Genomic DNA, 22,258 nt, shown 5'->3' on the forward strand with positions numbered 1-22,258 from the left:
TGGGAGCAGCTTCACTTATTTAAGGTATAAACTTATTTATATTGACCAAAAAGTTCACCCAAAAAAAATGTTTTTTTTAATTTGTTAATAAAAATAAAAATCTTTTAGGGGCACCTGGGTGGCTCAGTCAGTTAAGCATCCGACTTCAGCTCAGGTCATGATCTCACGGTCTGTGAGTTAGAGCCCCACATCGGGCTCTGTGCTGACAGCTCAGAGCCTGGAGCCTGCTTCTGATTCTGTGTCTCCCTCTCTCTCTCTGACCCTCCCCCGTTCATGCTCTATCTCTCTCGGTCTCAAAAATAAACATTAAAAAATTTTTTTTAAAAATAAAAATCTTTAAAAAATTCTAATAGTTATCGTTAAATCAAAACTAGAAAATCTTAAGGTACAGTGAGTACTCTTACCATATAGCTTCAGAAACCACTGTGTCTTCATTAGTATTCCTAACAAAATAATAACTGTCAAGAAAATGTTAGGGCCATTAGCAACAAGTAATGGATTGAATATAAGCCAGTAGATAGTGCTGCATATATTCTTCAATATGATTTTCTTTAGCCCCCGTAATAATCACAAACAGGCAAAAACAAAGCAATGTGTCCTATTTATGGTGGTGCAATGAAACCTATCAATAGAAACTTAAAGGAGCTCCTTTCTTTTCATTTTTTATTTTTTTTACTTGAGTATAGTTGACACACATGGTCATATTAGTTTCAGGTGTACAACATAACTATTTGACAAGTTTATACTTTATGCTGTGCTTACCTCAAGTATAGCTACCATTGGTCACCAGGCAACACTACTGCAATATCACTGATTGTATTCCTTATACTGTGCCTTCTTCCTATGATTTATTCATTTAATAACTGGAAGCCTGTATTTCCCACTCCTCGTTAACCCTTTTGCCTATCCTCCCAACCCCACCCCCTTCTCTGGCAATGATCAGTTGTCTATATTTATAAATCTGCTGCTTTTTGTTTATTCATTTTTTTTTAGATTCTACATATGAGTGAAATCATATGGTATTCCTTTTTCTCAGTCTAACTTATTTTACTTAGCAGAATACCTGTAGGTCCATCTATGTTGTCACAGAGGATACAATCTCATCCTTTTTTATGACAATGTGATATTCCAGTGTGTGTGTATGTGTGTGCACTCGTGCATACACACATCTTCCTTATCTATTCATATATCAAAAGACACTTAGGTTGCTTCCATATCTTGGCTATTGGTAATAATACTGCAATAAACATAGGGGTGCATATATATTTTCAAATTAGTGTATTCTTTTTCTTTGGATAAAACCTATTAGTGGAGTTATTGGATCGTGTGGTATTTCTATTTGTGAGTTTTTGAGGAACCTCCATTATAGTTTTCCACAGTAGCTATGCCAGTTTACTTTCCACCAACAATGTACGAGGGTTCCTTTTGCTCCATACCCTCACCAACACTTATTATTTCCTCTCTTTTTGATACTAGCTATTCTGATGTATGTAAAGTAATATCTCATTGTGGTTCTCATTTGCATTTCTCTGATGACTAGTGATGGTGAGCATCTTTTCATGTGCCTGTCAGCCATCTGTATGTCTTCCTCAGAAAATGTCTATTCAGGTCCTTTGCCTATTTTTTAATTGGATTGCTTGATTTTTTCATGTGGGGTTATATATGTTGTTAACATATGACAGAAATGTCATTTGCAAATATCTTCTATTCATTAGGTTGCCTTTTTGTCTAGTTGATTGTGTTGTTTACTATGCAAAAGTTTGTTATTTTGATGTGGTCCTAATAGTTTATTTTTGCTTCTGTTTCCCTTGCCTGAGGAGACACATCTAGAAAAATGTTACTATGGCTGATGTCAGGGTAATTCCTTTCAGTGTTCTCTTCAACGATTTTTATGGTTTCTGGTCTCATGTTAGGGCTTTAATCTATTTTGAATTTATTTTTGTGTATGATGTTAGAATGGATCCAGTTTCATTCATTTACATATATGTAGCTCTCCAATTTTTCCACCATTTATTGAAGAAACTGTCTTTTTCCCACTGTATATTCTTCCTCCTTTGTCATAGATTAATTGACCATATAATTATAGGTTTATTTGTAGACGTTCTATATTCTTCCATTAATCTTTATGTCTATTTTTGTGCCAATACCATACTGTTCTGATTACTACAACTTTATAATATATCTTAAAATCTGGAATTATGATACCTGCAGCTCTGCTTTTCTTTCTTAAGATTGTTTTGGCTATTAGGGGTCTTTTGTGTTTGCATACAAATTTGAGTATTCTAGTTTTATGGAAAATGCTGTTGGTATTTTGATAGGGATTGATTACATTGAATATGTAGATTGCTTTGGGTAATACAGAGCTTTTGGCATTATTAATTCTTCTAATCCATGAGCATGGAATATCTTTCCATTTGTGTCATCTTCAATTTATTTAATTGGAGTTTTATAGTTTTCAGAGTACAGGTCTTTCACTTCTTTGGTTTATTCCTAGATATTTTATTGTTTTTGGTGCAATTGTAAATGAAAGTTATTTTCTTAAATTCCCTTTCTGCTACCTCATTTTTAGTGTATAGAAATGCTACTGATTTCTGGGTATTAATTTTGTATCCTGAAACTTTACTGAATTATTTATTTCATCTAGTAGTTGTTTGGTGCATTTTCCATGTATACTATCATGTCATCTGCAAATAGTGACAGTCTAACTTCTTCACCAGTTTGGATGCCTATTACTTCTTTTTCTCATCTGATTGTTTTGGCTAGGACTTTGAATATTATGTTGAATAGTAGAGGCAAGAATGGACATAACTTGTCTTGTTCCTGATATTAGACAGAAGGCTCTCAGGTTTTCACCATTGAGTATGATAGTAGCTATGGGTTTTTAATATATGTTCTTTATTATGTTGAGGTATATTCCATCTAAACCTACTTTGTTAGGAGTTTTTATCTTAAATGGGTATTGAATTTTATCAAATGATTTTCTCCATCTATTGATGATCATATGATTTTTATCCTTTGTTTTGTTAATGTAGCATATCACATTGATTGACTTGTGAATTTCAAACCATCCTTACATCCCCAGGATAAATCCCACTTGATTGTGGTAAATGATCCTTTCAATGTATTGATGAATGCAGTTTGTTAATATTTTATTGATGATTTTTGAATCTGTGTTCATCAGGGATATTCACCTGTACTTTTCTTTTTGTGGTGTGTTTGTCTGGTTTTGGTGTCAGAGTAATGCTGGCTTTGCAGAATGTACTTGGAAGCTTTCCTCCTTCTATTTTTGGAATAGTTTGAGGAGAATAGGTATTAATTCTTCTTTAAATGTTTGGTAGAATTCACCTGTGAATCCATCTAATTCTGGACTTCTATTTTTTTGATTATCAATTCAGTTTATTAACAGTGATCTGTCTTCAGATTTTCTATTTCTTATTCAATTTTGGAAGATGGTATGCTTCTAGGAATGTATCCATTTCTTCTAGTTGTCCAATTTGTTGGCATATAATTTTTTGTAGCTTTCTTATAATCCTTTGTGTTTCTATGGTGTCATGGGTTACTTCTCTCTCATACCTGATTTTATGAATTTGGGTCTTTTCTCTTTTTTTTTCTTGAGGAGTCTTGTTAAGGGTTGATCAATTTCCTTTATCTTTTCAAAGAACCAGCTCTTGGTTTCACTGATTTTTTTTTCTATTGTTTTTTAGTCTCCATGTCATTTATTTCGGCTCTGAATTTATTATCTTCATTCTGTCTGCTCACCTTGGGATTTGTTCTTTTTCTGATTCCTTTAGGGGCAAGGTTACATTGTTTATTTAAGCTTTTTCTTGTTTCTTGATGTAGGCCTCTGTTGGTTTATTTTCTTCTTTGAACTGCTTTGGTTGTGTGTCCCAGAGATTTTGGGCCATTGTGTTTTCATTTTCATTTCATTTCATTTGTCTCCATGTATTTTTTTGTTTCTTCTTTGTTTCCTTAACCCATTGGTTTCTTTACTATCATGGTGATTAGCCTTCACATGTTTGGGTTTTTTTCCAGTTTTTATCTTTGATTTATTTCTAGTTTCATACTGTTGTGGTCAGAAAAAATGCATGGTATAATTTCAGTTTTCTTAAATTTATTAAGGGTTGTTTTGTGGCCAAACATGTAATCTATTCTGGAGAATGTTCCATGTGCATTTGAAAAGAATGTGTATTCTGTTGTTTTAGGATGAAATGTTCTATATATATCTTTATGTCCATCTGGTTTAATGCCCTTCAAAGATGCTCTTTCCTTTTGGTTTCCTGCCTGGGTGATCTAGCTATTGATGTAAGTGGAGTGTTAAAGTCTCTTACCATTGTTATATTACCATTAATCTCTCCATTAATGTTTGCTTTATGTATTTAGGGTGCTCCAGTGTTGGTGCATGGATGTTTACTATTGTTATAGCCTCTTGTTGAATTTATCCCTTTATCGTTATGTAATGCCCTTTTTGTTTCTTGCTAACAGTCTTTGTTTTAAAGTGTGTTTTGTCTAATATAAGTATTGCTACCATGGCCTTTTTTTTTTTTTCACTTCCATTTGCTTGGTAAGTGATTTTCCATCCCTTCAATTTTAGTCTATATGTGTCTTTAGGTCTGCAGTGAATCTCTTGTCAGCAGCATGTAGATGGGTCGTTGGTTTTTTATCCATTCCATCACCTTATGTCTTTGATTGGACCATTTAAAGTAATCAATTGACAGATACGTACTTATTGCCATTCTGTTGTTTTTTGGTTATTTTTGTAGTTCTCTGCTACTTTCTTCTTCTCTTGCTCTCTTTGTTTTTTATTTTATTTTTATTTTTTTAATGTTTATTTTTGAGAGAGAATGTGAGCAGGAGAGGGGCAGAGAGAGGGGGACAGAGGATTTGAAGCAGGCTCTGTGCTGATAGCAGCAAGCCCCATGTGGGGCTGGAACTCACCAACTGTGAGATCATGACCTGAGCCAAAGTTGGACACTTAACCGACTGAACCACCCAGGTGCCCCTGCTCTCTTTCTTTGTGATTGATGAGTTTCTGTAGTATTATGTTTGGCTTTTTTTTGTGTGTGTCTTTATTTTTTGTAAATCTGTTACAGGTTTTGGGCTTGTAGTTATATAAGGATCATATATAACATCTAAGTGTATAGCAGTCTATACTAATTTGATGATTATTTAAATTCAAACACATTCTTTTATTTTTATTTTTTTAAGGTACTACATCTTTTATTTTTTATTTTTATTTAAATCCAAGTTAGTTAACATATAGTGTAATAATGGTTTTAGGAGTAGAATTTAGTGATTAATCACTGACATGTAACACTGAGTGCTCATCTCAATAAGTGCCCTCCATTTGCCCATCACCCATTTAGTCTGTCCCCCCACCCAACATTCCTCCAGCAACCATCAGTTTCTTCTCTGTATTGAAGAGTGCATTTTGGTTTCCCTCACTCTGTTTTTATCTTATTTTTCTTTCTTTTCCTCTATGTTCGTCTGTTGTATTTCTTAAATTCCACATATGACTGAAATTATATGATATTTCTCTTTCTATGACTGACTCCACTAGCATAATACATTCTAGTTCCTTCCATGTTGTTGCAAATGGCAAGATTTTTCATTCTTTTGGATTGCTGAGTAATATTCCATTGTATATGTATACCACATCTTCTTTGTCCATTCTTCAGTTGATGGACATCTGGGTTCTTTCCTTAGTTTGGATAGTGTTAATAATATTACTATAAACATTGCGGTGCATGTACCCCTTTGAATCTGTATTTTTGTATCCTTTGGGTAAATACTTAGTAGTGTAATTGATGGGTCATAGGGTAACTCTATTTTAACTTTTGGAGGAAACTCCATACTGTTTTCCAGAGTGGCTGCACCAGTTTGCATTCCCACCAACAGTGCAAAAATGTTTCCCTTTCTCTACATCCTTGCCAACATTTGTTGTTTCCTGAGCTGTTAATTTTAACCATTCCTACAGCTGTGAGGTGGTGTCTGTTATGTTTGATATGTATTTCCCTGATAATGAGTGATGCTGAGCATCTTTTCATGTGTCTATTAGGCATGGAAAAGTGTCTGTTCATGTCTTCTCCCCATTTTTTCATTGCATTATTTGTTTTTTGGGTATTCAGTTTGATAAGTTTTTGTATAGATTTTGAATACTAACCTTCTGTCTGATATGTCATTGTAAATATCTTCTCCCATTCCATTGGTTACCTTTTAGTTTTGTTGACAGTTACCTTCTCTGTGCAGAAGCTTCTTGTCTTCATGAGATCCTGGTGCTTCGTTTTTGTTTTGTTTCCCTTGCCTCAGGAGACACATCTAGTAAGAAGTTGCTGTGGCTGAGGTCAAAGAGATTGCTGCCTGTGTTCTCCTCTAGGATTTTGATGGTTTCCTGTCTTACATTTAGGTCTTTCATCCCTTTTGAATTTATTTTTGTGTATGGAGTAAGAAAGTGGTCCAGGTTCATTCTTGTGCATGTCGCTGTCCAGTTTTCCCAACACCACTTGCTGAAGAATATCCTATTGGATGTTCTTTCTTGCTTTGTCAAAGGTTAGTTGTCTATACATTTGTGGATTTATTTCTGGGTTCTCTATTCTGTTCCATTGGTCTGTATCTATTTTTGTGTCAGTACCAGGCTGTCTTGTTGATTACAGCTTTGTGATACAGCTTAAATCCAGAATGGTGATGCCTCCAGCTTTGCTTTGCTTTTTCAAGATTATTTTGGCTATTCTCGGTCTTTTCTGGTTCCATACGAATTCTAGAATTGTTTGTTCTAGCTCTGTGAAGAATGCTGGTGTTATTTTGATAGGGATTACATTGAATTTGTAGACTGTTTTGGGTAGTGTAGACATTTATTTTTACTTTTGTTAAAGTTTTGTTTTGTTTTTTTTTTTTTTTTTTGAGAGAGAAAGAGACAGAGCATGAGCGGGGGAGGGGCAGAGAGAAAGGGAAGCACAGAATCCTAAGCAGGCTCCAGTCTCTGAGCTGTAGCACAGAGCCCGAGGCGGGGCTCAAACTCACAAACCGTGAGATCATGACCTGAGCTGAAGTCAGATGCTTAACTGAGCGACCCAGGTGCCCCAAAGGTACTGTGGACATTTTAACAGGATTTGTTCTTTCAGTCCATGAGCATGGAGTGTTTTTCCATTTCCTTGCATCTTCTTCAATAAGCTTTCTATAGTTTTCAGCATACAGGTCTTTTGCCTCTTTGGTTGGGTTTATTCCTAGGTATTTTATGGTTTTGGGTGAAATTGTAAATGGGATCACTTCATTGATTTCTCTTTCTGCTGCTTCATTATTGGTGTATAGAAATGACACAGATTTCTGTACATGATTGTATATCCTGCAACTTTGCTGAATTCATGTACCAGTTCTAGCAGTTTTTGGTGGAGTCTTTCAGGTTTTCCACATATAGTATCGTGGCATTTGCGAAGAGCGAAAGTTTGACTTTTTCCTTGCCAATTTGGATGCCTTTTATTTCTTTTTGTTGTTTGATTGTTGAGGCTTGGACTTCCAGTACTGTGTTGAACAACAATAATAAAAGTACACATCCCTGTTGTGTTCCTGACCTTAGGGGGAAAGCTCTCAGTTTTTCCCCATTCAGGGTGATATTAGCTGTGGGTCTTTTGTATATGGCCTTTATTGTCTTGAAGTGTGATCCTTGTATCCCTATTTTCTTGAGGGCTTTTGTCAAGAAAGAGTGTTGTATTTCATCAAATGCTTTTTCTGCATTTGTTAAGAGGATCTTGGTTCTTATCCTTTCTTTTATTAATGTGATGTATCATGTTGATTGGCAGACATTGAACCACTCCTGCAGCCCAGAAAAAAAATCACACTTGATCGTGGGGAATAATTCTTTTAGTGTATTGTTGGATTCGATTTTCTAGTATCTTGTTGAGAATTTTTGCATCCATGTTCATCAGGTAAATTGGTCTGTAATTCTCCTTTTTAGTGAAGTCTTTATCTGGTTTTGGAATGAAGGTAATGCTGGCTTCACAGAGTGAGTTTGGAAGTTTTCCTTCCATTTCCGTTTTTTGTTTTTTGGGTTTTGGTTTTTTTTTTAATTAACATCTTCAAAAGAATAGGTATTAACTCTTCTTTAAATGTTTGGTAGAATTCCCCTGGGAAGCCATCTGATCCTAGACTCTTGTTGGGAGATTTTTTTATTACCGATTCAATTTCTTTACTGGTTTTGGGTCTATTCAAATTTTCTATTTCCTCCTGTTTCATTTTGGATAGTTTATATGTTTCTAGGAATTTGCCCATTTCTTCCAGATTGCCCAATTTGTTAGTATATAATTGCTCATAATATCCTCTTATTATTATTGGTGTTTCTGCAGTGTTGGTTGTCATCTCTCCTTTCTCATTTGTGATTTTATGTGTTTCGGTCCTTTCCTTTTAAATAACGTTGGCTACGCGTTTATCCATTTTAATTCTTTCAAAGAACTAGCTCCTGGTCTCATTGATCTGTTTCTACTGTTTCTACCGATTTCTGCTCTAATCTTTATTATTTCCCTTTCTCTGCTGGTTTTAGGCTTCATTTGATGTTCTTTTCCCAGCTTCTTTAGTTGCAAGGTTGGGTTGTATATTTGAGAGCTTTCTTCCTTCTTTAAGAAGGCCTGGATATACTTCCCTCTTATGACTACCTTTGCTGCATCCCAGAGGTTTTGGACTGTCTTGTTTTCATTTCCATGTACTTTTAAATTTCCTCTTTAATTTCTTGGTTCACCATTCATTCTTTAGTAGGATGTTTTTTAATCTCCAAGTATTTGTGGTCTTTCCAAATTTTTTTCTTGTGGTTGATTTCATGTTTCATAGCGTTGTAGTCTGAAAATGTGCATGGTATGATCTTAATCTTTTTGTACGTGTTGAGGGCTGATTTGTAACCCAGACTGTGATCTATTCTGGAGAATGTCCCATGCGCACTCAAGACAGATGTGTACTCTGCTGCTTTAGGATGAAATGTTCTGATTATATCTGTTAAGTCCATCCAGTCCAGCGTGTCATTCAAAGCCATTGTTTTCTTGTTGATTTTCTGCTTAGATCTGTCCATTGTTGTAAGTGGGGTGTTAAAGTCCCCTACTATTATTGTATTATTATGAATGAGTTTCTTTATGTTTGTAATTAATTGTTTTATATATTTGGGTGCTTTCAAGTTGGGGGCATAAATATTTATAATTGTTAGGTCTTCTTGGTAGATAGACCCCTTAATTATGGTATAATTTCGTTCATCTCCTGTTACAGTCTTTGTTTTAAAGTCTAATTTGTCTGATATAAGTATGGCTATTCTGGCTTTCTCTTTTTGGGGAGGAGAGCACAAGTGGGGGTGGAGCAGAGAGAGAGAGAATCCAAAGTGGGCTCTGTGCTGACGGGCTCACAGCAGCAAGCCTGATGTGGAGCTCTAACTCGGGAACCGCAAGGTCATGAGCTGAGCCAAAGTCAGACGCTCAAAGACTAAGCCACCCAGGTGCCTCTGGCTTTCTTTTGACATTCATTAGCATGATTGATGGTTCTCCATCCCCTTATTTTCATTCGTCAGGTGTGTTTTTGTCTTAATGAGTCTCTTGTAGGCAGCATATAGGTGGGTCTTGTTTTTTAATCCATACCTATGTCTTTTGATTGGAGCGTTTAGTCCACTTACATTTAGAATGATTATTGAAAGATAGGAATTTAGTGCCATTGTGTTTTCTGTAGAGTTGATGTTTCTGGTGATGTTCTCTGGTCCTTTCTAGTCTTTGTTGCTGTGGGTCTTTTCTGTTTTGTTTTGTTTTGTTTTGTTTTGTTTTCTTCACTTGAAGAGTCCCCCTTAAAATTTCTTGCAGGGTGGTTTAGTGGTCATGAATTCCCTTAGTTTTTGTTTGTCTGGGAAACTCTTTATCTCTCTTTTTATTCTGAATGATGGCCTTGCTGGATAAAACATTCTTGGCTGCATATTTTTCCAATTCAGCACGTTGAATATGTCCTGCCACTTCTTTGTGACCTGCCAAGTTTCTGTGAACAGATCTGCTGCAAACCAGATCTGTTTTCCCTTACAGGTTAAGGACTTTTTTTTTTTCCCTTTGCTGCTTTCATAACTGTTTCCTTGTCTGTGTATTTTGTGAATTTGACTATAATATGCCTTGATGATAGTTGGTTTTGTTGAATCTAATGGTAGTTCTCTGTGCTTCTTGGATTTTGATGTCTGTGTCCTTCCCTAGGTTAGGCAAGTTTTCAGCTATAATTTGCTCACATAAACTTTCTGTGCCTTTTTCTCTCTATCTTCTGGTACTCCTATGATATAAACGTTATTCCTTTTTAATAAGTCGCTGAGTTCTCTAAGTCTTGTATCGTGCTCTTTTGTCTTTCTTTCCCTCTTTTTTTTGTGCTACATTATTTTCCATAATTTTATCTTCTATTTGACTGATTCACTGCTCTGCTTTATCTGTCCTTGCTGTCACGGCATGCATTCGCGATTGCATCTCAGTTATAGCATTTTTAATTTCATCCTGACTAGATTTTACTTCTTTTATTTCTGTACAAAGGGATTCTCTGGTGTCTTCTATGCTTTTTTCAACCCCAGCTAGTATTCTAGTAATCATGGTTTTAAAGTTTATTTACTTATTTTGAGAGAGAGAGTACAAGCAGGGGAGGACCTGAGAGAGAAGGAGAGAGAGAAAATCCCAAACAGGCCCCTAACTGACAGCATGGAGCCTGGTGTGGAGCTCAAACCCACGAACCATGAGATCATGACCTGAGCTGAAACCAAGAGTTGGATGCTTAACTGTGACTAAGCCACCCAGGGGCCCCGAGTAATAGTGGTTTAAATTCTAGTTCAGATATCCTGCTTATAAATGTGTTGATTAAATCCCTGGCCATCATTTCTTCCTATTCTTTCTTTTGGGGTGAATTCCTCCATCTTGTAATTTTGGGGGAAGAAAAAAAATTAATACAATAATTAAATATAAAACCAAAAACAAAACAAAAAATATCAGTTAAAGGAAGCTAGATCCTAGGTGTTTTTCAGTCTTCTTGTTGGGAGAAGCTTGATATAAAAGAGAAAAAAAAGAAAGGAAAAAAAAAGTTAAAAAAAGTTTAAATAGGGGCACCTGGGTGGCTCAGTTGGTTAAGCGTCCAGCTTCGGCTCAGGTCATGATCTCATGGTTTGTGAGTTTGAGCCCCACGTCAGCCTCTGTGCTGACAGCTCAGAGCCTGGAGCCTGCTTCCAATTCTGTGCCTCCCTCTCTTTCTTCCGATTCCCTACTCACAGTCTCTCTCTGTCTCAAAAGTAAATAAATGTTAAAATTAAAATTTTTTTAAATAATGAAACTGAATAAAATAAAATACAATAGAATAAAAAAAATTGTTCTTTTGTATCAAAGAGAAGAAGAAAACAACACAAACAAAAGCAGAAGCAAAGAAAATGAACAAATAAACCAGCAAACAGAATGAAACTTGAACGAAGTTACATTCAGTTTCCCCTATAACTGAAACTTTGTAGCACACTGTAGTCAATAGACTAAGCGGGTGGAAGGGATTTGTGCTGGTCTTCTAGGGGTGCAGGTGGGTGGGGCTTGGTGTAACAGCTCTGTTCTCTACTTGGTGGCACTGTTTAGTTCACTGGGGTTGATCCGTGTTGGCCTGCTCTGAAGGTGAACATGGCTTCACCTGGCTCTCTAGTTTCTGGCCCAGTAATTAGATTCTCTCACAGACATGCAGTCAAGCACCCCTTCTTTGTCTCTGGCTTCTGTCTACTTCTTGCCTTTACCCTGTATGTCTCCAAGCTGCCTTCCAGGTGGTGCCTCCAGAGTTTCATCTCAGGAGGGACTGTGTTTTAAAACCCAACACTTTAGAGACCCCCTTGGCTTGGACACACACTGTTTCTCTGGGGGAGGGTTTGCTGACCCCGAGTAATGGCCAGGTGCCAGCTTTTCCCAGAAAACGTTTATGTGATTGTGCAGCAGCAGAGGCTCAGAGTTTATGGTAAATCACAACACATAGCCAGTACCAGATTTTGCTGCATTCTGGCATCTTTGTTCCAGTATCCCTAAACATGGCAGCTCTCTGGATTCTGCCAGGACTTTTGCCTGCAGGAAGCTATATGACCTCTACCAAATGCATTCCAAGCAGAGAAACTGCTTCTCCCATGTGGCACATGGATCCCTCAGTCAGACCCTGCTGCCTGCTCCTAGGGATTCACTCTGCTTCTTCACTGGAACACCACCAGACACTGAACTCCGGAACTTCAGACTCTGCTCCACCGTTTATAGAATCCTGGTGGTACTGAAAACTCTCCTTTCTCCCCATCAATGGCTTTGGGAAACAGATTTCTTGTCTAGTCCCCTGCAAGTGTTTTCACTCTTTCTCTCCAGATACTTTCTGGGGAGTGCTTTTCTGCACAATCCCAATGTGCTGTACTCTCCCCCTTTCTCTTTCTCTCTCTGTCCTCTGTCAAAACAGCTCCCTACCCCTGTGGCTTTTCTCTCCCTCAGTTCATCTCTCTGCATACCTGCTAAGTTCTCTGGCTCTAATAATGCAGATTGTTGTGTTAGTCCTCAGATCAATTTCCTAGGTGTCTGAAATGGTTTGATGCTGATCTAGCTGCGGTTCAGGGACAAGACAAACTCAGCATTCACATACTAGTCTATTTTTTAAAAAGTGATTGGAGCAGAGCCAGTTTTTTTTTAATGTTTGTTTGTTTATTTGTTTGTTTAAAGAGAATGTGCATGTGAGGGTAGAGGCAGAGAGAGAGGTGAGAGAGAGAATCCCAAGCAGGCCCTGTGCTGTCAATATGTGGCTTGATCTCATAAACTGTGAGGTCATGACCTGAGCCAAAAGCAAGAGTTGGATGCTTAACCAACCCAAAGCCCCCAAATACATTCTTAAAAAACTTATTTTTTTCTCCCTCATGATTTTCTTATGTCTAATTATAGCTATTTCTTTTCATCTTAATGAATTCCCTTTAACATTTCTTGTAAGGCTGGTTTAGTAGTAATAAATTCCTTTATTTTTTTGTTTGTCTGGGAAACTCTTTCCTTCAAATATGAACGATAATATTGCCAAGTAGAGTATTCTTTTTCATAGGTTTTTTTTCCATTCAGCACTTTGAATATATTATGCTACTCCCTTCTGGCTTGCAAATTTTCTGCTGATAAATTAGCTAGTAGCCTTATTGGTTTTCCCATATAGGTAACTTACTGTTTCTCTCTTGTTGCCTTTAATATTCTCTCTTCATCCTTAACCTTTGACATTTTAATTATTATGTGTCCTGGTGTAGGCCTCCTTGGAGTTCCCTGTGCTTCTTGGACCTGTATCTCTACTTCTTTCCCCAGGTTAGGGAATTTTTCAGCTGTTACGTCCTCAAATAAATTCTCTACCCCTTTGTCTTCTTCTTCTTGGACCCCTACAGTATGAATGTTTATTCACTTGATGTTGTCCAAGAGATCCCTTAACCTGTCCTCATTTTTAAAAATGAGGACATTTTTAAAATGTCCTCTTTTTGCTATTTAGCCTGGGTGCTTTCCATTACCCTGTCTTCCAGATTGCCACTGGGTTCTGCATCTGCTAATCTACTGTTGATTCTTTTCTCCTCCTTGAGTGTGTGTGTGTGGGGGGCGGGGGGGAGTCCAAATTTAGATAGCCAAATAAATAATAGTTTCGTCAAAGTAGAGGTGGAGGTATAGACTTATCTAATGAAGATACTCTATGACACAAAATATCTTGATAGTTCTGGAATTTCACTGACAGCTTATCTACTGGGTTCTTTTGACTTTTTTGTATGAATCTTTATTCTGGGCACATTAGTTTTTTGTAAAAAGATTAAAGTTTCTGAAACCAAGTTTAGTGAATGAAGTGGGTGATCAGGATAAATAATTTTTGGTCTTTGGTTTTTAGGTATCTCATCAGGAAGTAACGAGCCTAATATTTTAAGTGAATTTGTTAACTGATTCTGAGTATTCTGAATAAGAATTCCATTCTAGAATATCTGTTACTGTTAATCCTGTTATTTTAAAGGTATTTTTATATGCTAAAATGATATGAGGATTTAAAGAATGTTTAAAATGTTCATGCTTAATTTTTAACAATATAGATTTTCCTAAGTTTTATTTGTATTCTATCTTGTCTCAAAAAATTTAACACTCCACTTAAAAATATATACAAGATAAAATTAATTTTAAAAAATGCTTGGGAAAGCCTATTAGGCAAATTAGCATAAGCAATGAATATTAAGCCAAGAATGAGGTGAGAGTACAAACTTAATGTTCAGAGGTTCTCCACATTTAGTGGAGACTATGTCATAAATTTGGTGCTTATCTTTCTAGCAAAGCAGGAAACCTAGTTAATTACATGAGTCACAGTATTCTTGAGACAAAACATGTCACTCAGAGGACAGCTATTTTTGGTATTAAAGTAACAATTTTCCCATGATTCTTGAAAAAAAGGCACAACAATAGTGTTCCTCAAAGTTTAATAACTTGTGAATTCCTTTAAAGGGGAAAATTTCTTCAAGAATCTAAGTCCATAGACCTCAGTGAAAAACTCAAGTGTTAGTCTTTCAAATATGTGTCAGTTGATAGTTATTACTGTAAAATATGATTTTCCTCTAAATATTGAAATAATATTTTTGCTATCAAAATTAACATATAAAAATTAAACATCTGGAACTTGAAGATTTCTGATTTTATTGAGATCTTGGACCCTATTTTATAAAATAGTACTATAATAAACTAAAAGTTATCTTCAGTAATTTTTACAATGTTTGGATTTCATGGGCCTCTTTCTCTTAATAGGACATGGTATAAGCCAGAGAATGACTCCATTTATGCAAATCTGTGAATAGTACCAAACTAGTTATATTCAGACTATTTATCCTTTGGTCAGTTCTCCATAGGTATTATTTCAGTACTGCTTTTTTTAGGTAATCAACAAAGTACTTGGGGTTCAACTTTGCTTGATAAATATTTGGAAAACTTTTCTTTGGTATTTTTTTTTCTTTTTTTTTTAGTATTTATCTTGAGAGACAGTTTGTGCACAAGAGGGGCAGAGGGAAAGGGAGAAAGAGAATCCCAATCCCATGAGATCATGACCTGAGCTGAAATTAAGTGTCGGAAACCCAACCGACTAAGCCACTCAGTCTCCCCTATTTGTATTGCTCCTTAAGTGGAGAAATATAACTGTGGACTAAGCCACAAGGTAAAATTGACACTTTTTTTTGTTGTTGTTGGATAATTGAGTGGCCTCAAAAGGATATATGCCTACACAGAAGGCTGTCTCTCCTGCAAAACACCAGAAATCAGGATAGGCTTATACTGTTTTCAAGAAGTGATATCAGGGAGAGAGTTCAACATGGCAGCATATGAGGATCCTGAACTCACCTCCTCCCACAGGCACAACAAATCCACAACTCTGAAATAATTCCCTCTGATGAAGGGAACTTAGAAAGTAGAAGAATGGAGCCTCCACAACAAGGGACTGCACTGAGATGTATAGAAGAGGGAGAGATAGGGTCTCACTACAGAAAAAAACCCACACTCTAGTTGCAGGACTCCATGGTCAGGAGGGATCTCACAGGTAAAGAACTTTTTCATGAGGAATGATTCTCAACATCAGGCACCTCAGCCCTTAGATTCTGCATAAGAGAGACAAGCCCCCAAAACATCTGCCTTTGGAAATCAACATAAAGCTATACAGAAAGGAAAACTCAGTCTTACAGGTGTTGAGTGCAGACTCATTAGACCTGGAAACCAACACAAAACACCAGATAAAAAAGCACATAGACCACAATTGAAGGAGAATACCTAACTAATCTCAGAGCAATTGCTGGATTCTCTCCAGGAACAGACACACGCACAGCAGCCATTTTTACTAACTTATTCTGCCATGCTAATGCCAGCACTGGCAGGAGCCATTATGGAATCCTTCCTGTGGACAGCTAATGCCAGGGGCCATGCACCACTCAGAGTTCTGTAGAACCCTGTTTCTTGGCTGGGCTTCACTGCCATCTGGACCAGAGACAAGCCCCACCCACCAGTGTATCCACAGCAGTGAAGATCCCACAACAGGAGGACATATGCAGTCCTCAAAGGTGCTCCTTGAAGCACCTGGCTCTGGTGGCCGGGGGTGGGGGTGAGATCATGCTTCTGGGCCCCACAGGACATCTACATAAGGCCCTACTTCAAGACCAAGAGATGTATCTGATCCACCTAATACATAGAAACAGATACAGAGAGTTAGGCAAAATGAGAAGTTGGAGGGATATGTGCCAACAAAAGAACAAGGCAAAACCCTAGAAAAAGAACTAAAGAAAATGAAGAAAAGCAATCTACCTGATAAAGAGTACAGCATAATGGTCATGAAAATGCTGACCAAACTCAGGAGAATGGATGAACACAATGAGAATTTCAACAGAGATAGAAAATAAAATACCAATCAGAGAGGAAGAATACTTTAACAGAAATGTAAACACACTAGAGAGAATAAATAGATTAGATGATGCACAAGAATAGATCAATGAACTGTAAACAGATATTAGAAATCACCCAAACTGAACAACAGAACGAAATAAGAAAACTAGGATCCTTTAAGGAACCTCTACAATAACATCAAGCGTACTAACATTGGCCATTATAGGTGACTCAATAGGAGAAGAGAGAGAGAAAGGGTCAAAAATTTATTTGAAGAAATAATAGCGTAAAACTTCCCGTAGCCTAGAGAAGGAGACACATCCAGATCTAGGAAGCACAGAGAGTCCCAAACAAGATGAACCCAGAGAGATCCAGGGCAAGACACATAATAATTAAAATGTCAAAAATTAAAGATAAAATCTTAAAAGCATCAAGAGAAAAAGTTACATGTAAGGGAACCCTTATAGACTATCAGCTGATTTTTCAGCAGAAATTCTGAAGGCCAGAAGAGAGTTGGAAAAAACAAACAAACAAACAAACAAACAGGAATAGTCTCCCTGCCAAGGTTAGCATTCAGAATTGAAGGGGTGATACAGTTTTCCAGACAAAAACTACAAGGATTCATCACTACTAAATCAGCTTTACAAAGAGAAATATTAAAGGGCTTTATTTAAACAGGAAAAAAAAGGCCATAACTAGGAATAAAAAATTATGTAAAAGAAAGAAATCTTACTAGTTGAGGCAAACATATAGAAAAGGTAGTGAATCAGTGACTTATAAAGCTAATATGAAGGTTAAATACAAAAACACTCAACTAAATTTACAATAATTACTTATGAGATAGTAAAGAAAAAGATGTAAAATAAAATATGACATCAAAAACTTCAACATGACGTGGGGGAAGTAAAAATGAGTTGTTATATATGAACCTCACAGTAACCACAAACCAAAAACCGATGATGCATGCACAAAAGAATAAAGAGAAAGGCATCCAAACTTAACTCTAAAGAAAATTATCAAATCATAAAGAAGAGAGCAAGAGAAAAAGGAACAGAGAAGAACTACAGTAACAGCCAGAAAACAACAGAATGACAATAAATATATACTTACGTATAATTGCTTTAAGTGTAAGTAGCCTAAATGCTCCAATCAAAAGACATAGGTAAGCTATGTATATATAATGTATATATAGGCTATGTATACATAGGCATGTATATAAAAAGAAGAAAAAGTGGGATGCCTGGGTGGCTCATTCAATTAAGCATCCAGCTCTTGATTTCAGCTGAGGTCATGATCTCACAGGTTCATGAGTTTGAGCCTCATATTGGGGCAGTGCAGAGCCTGCTTGGAATTCTTCTCTCTCTCCCCTTTCTCTGTTCATGCTCTGTCTCTCAATAAATAAATAAACAAAATAAAAAGAGGAAAAAGTCCAGAAACTCACTTCAGATCTTAAAATGCACACAGGCTGAAAGTTAAGGGATATAAAAGATATTGCTTGCAAATGGGGGGGGGGGGGGGGGGGGAAACAAACCTGAAAATATCAAACTGCCTGATGTTAAACTATTCTACAGAGCAGTAGTAACCAAAACTTGCACAAAAACAGACACAAATATCAGTGGAACATAATAGAGAGCCCAGAAATGAACCCATGCTTATATGCTTGTATCTTCAATTAACATACAACAAAAGAGGCAAGAAATTAACAGGGCAAAGACCATCTCTTCAATAAGTGAAATTGGGTAGGGCACCTGGGTGGTTCAGTCAGTTGAGCATCTGACTTCAGCTCAGGTCATGATCTCATGATTCATTGCTTCAAGCACCACGACAGGCTCTGTACTACAGCTCAGAGCCTGGAGACTGCTTCGGATTCTGTGTCTCCCTCTCTTTCTCTGCTCCTCCCCTGCTTGTATCCTCTCTCTCTCTCTCTCTCAAAAATAAATAAACATTTAAAAAAAATTTTTTAAAATAAGTGAAATTGGGAAGGCTGGACAGGTACATGTAAAAGAATGAGAATGGACCACTTTCTTATACCATATATAAAAATATACTTAGGGGTGCCTGGGTGGCGCAGTCGGTTAAGCGTCCGACTTCAGCCAGGTCACGATCTCGCGGTCCGTGAGTTCGAGCCCCGCGTCGGGCTCTGGGCTGATGGCTCAGAGCCTGGAGCCTGTTTCCGATTCTGTGTCTCCCTCTCTCTCTGCCCCTCACCCATTCATGCTGTCTCTCTCTGTCCCCAAAATAAATAAACGTTGAAAAAAAAAAATAAAAAAAAAAATACTTAAAATGGATTAAAGACTGGGGCACCTGGGTGGCTCATTTGGTTAAGCCCCAACTTTGGCTATGTCATTAATGATCTTGCGGTTCATGAGTTCAAGCCCCACATCAGGCTCTCTGCTGTCAGTGCAGAGACTGCTTCAGATGCTGTGTTTCCCTCTCTCTCTCTGCCCCTCCCACATGGGCATTAAATTTTTTTTTAATTTTAAGAAACGGATTAAAGACAAAATAATACCTCAAACCATAAAACTGCAATAATAAATCATAGGTAGTTTTTGGATCTGTCTCCTCTGGCAAGGACAACAAAAGCAAAAATGTACAAGTGGCTTCACATAAACTAAAAAGCTTTTGCACAGTGAAGAAAACAAAATGAATCAACAAAACGAAAAGGCAGCTTACTGAATGGGAGAAGATAGTCACAAAGGATGTATGCAATAAGGGATTAATATCTGAAACATAAAAAATTATATATTTTTTAAATTATATATTTTCTTCATAAAATCAGTATGGAAAAAAAATAGATTAAAACAAGACTGAGAAACTGTATGGCCACTTTTCCAAAGAAGACATAAAGATAGCCAACAGGCACCCATAAAGATGCTCCACATCACTAATCATCAGTGAAATACAAATCAAAACCACAATAAGATACCACCTTATGCCTGTCAGAATGGCTGTTATCGAAAAGATAGGAAATACCAAGTGTTGACAAGGAAGTAGTGAAAAGGGAACTTTCATGAACTGTTGATGTGAATAAATTGGTTCAGCCATTAGGGAAATCAGGACATTCCTCAAAATATTAAAAATTGAACTACCATACAATCCAGCAATTCCATTTCCAGGTATTTATCCAAAGAAAAGGAAAATGCTAATTTAATAAGACATGCATTCATATGTTTTTGCAGTGATATTTACAGGAGCCCAAATATGGAAGCAATGTAAATGTCCATAGGTAAATGGATAAAGAAGATGTGGCAGGTGTACACAGTAGAATACTGCTCAGCCATAGAAAGAGTGAATTATTGCCATTTGCAACAACATGGGTGCATACTTTGCTGTATGAAATAAATCAGAGAAAGACAAATACCATATGACTTTATTTACCTGTGGAATCTGAGAAACAAAAGAAACAAATCCTAGCAAAAACAGACTCATAGATACAGAGAACAAACATATGGTTGCCGGAGGAGTGGGAAGATGTGAGGATGGATGGAATAAGTGAACAGATTAAGAGGGACAGTCTTCCGGTTATTAAAGATGACAAGGGATATAATGTACAGCATAGGGAATATAGTTAATAATACTATAGCATCTTTATATGGTGACAGATGGTAACTAGACTTATTGTGGTGACCATTTTGCAGCATATATAAATACCAAATCAGTGTGTCATACACTTGCTATTAATACAGTATTGTGTATCAGTTAGTCTTTAATCTAAGAAAAAGAAACAATTTCAGAATTTCTGTATTATACAGTTGAAAAGGGAATGAGGACCATGAAGTTCTGTATCATAAAGCCTGTCAGTAATTCCTTTAGATTAGAAAAAGTATAAAGCAGATAAAGTCAGATGCCTACCCTGGAAACCTTTCTAAAAATATCTTACTGAAGCCCCTAAAACATTACAACTTATTCATATATAAACTCACTAAGCTGGTTATAAAATTATATGGAACTATATGAATAAATTAACTTGCTATATTGTTTTGTTAATCATTAGATAGTTAAAAGACAATAAATGGATTTAGAATAACTATTTCAGAGTCATTCTTATTCGAAATACTTAGACCCTCGATGTAGTTATTCTTTTAGGCCACATTAGAAAACAATAATTAGGGACGCCTGGGTGGCTCAGTCGGTTAAGCATCCGACTTCGGCTCCAGTCATGATCTCACAGTTCGTGTGTTCGAGCCCCGTGTCAGGCTCTGTGCTGACAGCTCAGAGCCTGGAGCCTGCTTCAGATTCTGTGTCTCCCTCTCTCTCTCTGCCCCTTCCCCACTCAAGCTCTGTCTTTCTGTCTCAAAAATAAATAAACATTAAAAAAAAGTTTGAAAATAGTAATTAAATTGTGTCATCTGCAAATGGTGCTTACACACTTTTATTTTCTGTTTTAGGAGAGAGGGAGATTAATGAAGGGAGAGGATAGGTAAATTATATCTAGTTCGCCCAAAAGTGGTATCAGTGTCATTAAGAAATAAGTTAAAAAGAAGATTGTCTGAAACATTTCTGTTTTATTTCATTGGAAATGATCTGAGTCCTCAAAAGATGGCCTGTCTTCAGCTGCCTGAAACTATTAGAGTATAGGTTTGGTAAACATCTACATCTGCCACTGTTGGTAAAATCAATGCTGTTTAGGCCATAGCTAAGTACTATCCAGAGTCAGAAGTCAAATAGAACTAGTAAAATGTGTTAACTATTTTATATTATTCCTAAAAAATTCCTGTAAGAAGGAAGGGAGTATAACCGGCCAGCCGTAGAAGGGCAGAGGCCACCAGCTCCTCATGTAGAATATCAATCTTGGCAGTCAAAGCTTATAGATTCTTAAAAAGGAAACACATACCTTCCTTCCACATTCATTTTAGCTAGAATATTGTGCTGTGTTGATATATCAGTTAAAACAAATGAAATAAGTTTTTATCAGTATGGGTAAACCCCACAAATGTGATGAATGAAATATGTAGGAAAGGGTACCATTTATATAATGTTTAAAAGCAATTTTATTTAGCTGTGCATATATGCAATAAAAGTAAAAAACCATGGGAGGAAAAGATACACATCACTTTGGGGATACTGATAATGACCTTGGCCAAGAAGAAAGGTCAAGAAGATTGGAAAAGGGTACTCTCTATCTGTAATTTGTTTTTCTTTCTTTTTTTTTTTTTTTAATTTTTTTTTTTTCAACGTTTATTTATTTTTGGGACAGAGAGAGACAGAGCATGAACGGGGTAGGGGCAGAGAGAGGGAGACACAGAATCGGAAACAGGCTCCAGGCTCTGAGCCATCAGCCCAGAGCCCGACGTGGGGCTCGAACTCACGGACCGCGAGATTGTGACCTGGCTGAAGTCGGACGCTTAACCGACTGCGCCACCCAGGCGCCCCTGTAATTTGTTTTTCTTAATAAATAATCCAAACCAATATGGCCCCAAATTAAATTTTATTAATTCTAGGTATTATGTACATGTGTGTTCCTTGAAACCTTTTGAAAGGGTAAAAAGTAAATTATAGCACAGAGTGATAAGTATACCATTGGAAGCAATAACGTATGTGTTGCCTAAAGTAATGATCCAGCAACATTGGAATAAATGTTCTCCTAGAGGAGAGGACATCAGATTTGGATTTTGAAATATGAATGGGAATTTACCCCCAAATCAGTATGTGTACTTAAACATAGAGCCATGCAAAATTTATTAGGGGAACTATTACCAAGTCAGTGTTACTAAAGTATATATTCTATGGACAATTGGAGAAGATGGGTGATGAAAGTAGATAAGGCTAGAAATATTTAAAAGGTCATATCATGAAGGGGTTTGCAATCCATGTAAGGAACATGGGTTCTATGCTGAGGTGGTGGGGAGTTGGTGAAGGGTTTTAAGCAGTGCAGTGATTTG

At 36.8% G+C, this 22,258-nt stretch overlaps 1 protein-coding gene across 6 annotated transcripts in view; it reads left to right on the top strand.

The window, feature by feature from the left end:
- The window catches only part of NEK1 (NIMA related kinase 1), a 248,558-nt gene that overhangs the window by 224,407 nt on the left and 1,893 nt on the right, over window positions 1-22,258 (top strand). The window lies entirely within an intron of this gene.

Source organism: Prionailurus viverrinus, chromosome B1 (assembly GCF_022837055.1).
Source record: "Prionailurus viverrinus isolate Anna chromosome B1, UM_Priviv_1.0, whole genome shotgun sequence".
Lineage (NCBI taxonomy): Eukaryota > Metazoa > Chordata > Mammalia > Carnivora > Felidae > Prionailurus > Prionailurus viverrinus.